The following is a 1,066-nucleotide window of genomic DNA, read 5'->3' as shown; positions in this document are numbered from 1 at the left end:
AGTAGTGGCTAAGCATTGTAACACTGCTCATAATAATAGACACATGGTCACAATGACAGTCATGATGTATTTATTTTTTTTTAAACAAGGAAAGTGAAAATAATTCACAAAATAACTGAACGTATGCCTGTGAATGAACGCTCCACCGGCAGGCAGAGCAGTGCGCATGTCTCCCTGCCAGGCTGGAGGAGGCCGTGTGACCCCAGCCAGAGCAGAGCACTGGCCCCACACACCTATAGACACACACACACACAGAGTAGTGGCTGCCAGGCTGGAGGAGGCCGTATGACCCCAGCCAGAGCAGAGCACTGGCCCCACACACCTATAGACACACACACACACAGAGTAGTGGCTGCCAGGCTGGAGGAGGCCGTATGACACCGGCCAGAGCAGAGCACAGGCCCCACACACCTATAGACACACACAGAGTAGTGGCTAAGCATTGTAACACTGCTCATAATAATCCTCTCCTCTCCTCATCTCTCCTCTCCCCTCCTCTCCTCTCCTCTCCTCTCCTCTCCTCTCCTCTCCTCTCCTCTCTCCTCTCCTCTCCTCTCCTCCTCTCCTCTCCTCTCCTCATGTCTCCCCTCCTCACCTGCCACATGCCACTAAATGATCTAAATCCTACTGCTAGAGGCCTTCAATGAGGCGCGAGTAAACGGCGGGAGTAACGTTGACTCTCTTAAGGTAGCCAAATGCCTCACACCCACACCCACACCAGAGCGCATGCCTCTCTGCCCGGCTGGAGGAGGCCTTGCCCTGGCTAGGTATGACCCCGGCCAGAGCATAGCAGAGGCCCCACACACCTATAGACACACACAGAGTAGTGGCTAAGGATTGCAATAATATTCATAATAATAGACACGCGGTCGTGGTGACGCTCGTGATTTATTTAAAAAAATATATATATATAATTCACTAAATAACCCAATGAATGCCTGCGAACGAACGCTCCACCCTTCCCAGCCAGATGCCGGATTCCGTAGTCCCGTGAATGGGTGTCTTCTGTCGCGTGCGCTCGCTGCGGTTCGCCGCCGAGCTCGGGTGTCCGGCCCCTTCGACGGTG

Source organism: Engraulis encrasicolus, unplaced genomic scaffold (genome assembly GCF_034702125.1).
Source record: "Engraulis encrasicolus isolate BLACKSEA-1 unplaced genomic scaffold, IST_EnEncr_1.0 scaffold_699_np1212, whole genome shotgun sequence".
NCBI lineage: Eukaryota > Metazoa > Chordata > Actinopteri > Clupeiformes > Engraulidae > Engraulis > Engraulis encrasicolus.
The sequence above is the reverse complement of the archived record's forward strand: the minus strand, read 5'-3'. Positions refer to the sequence as shown.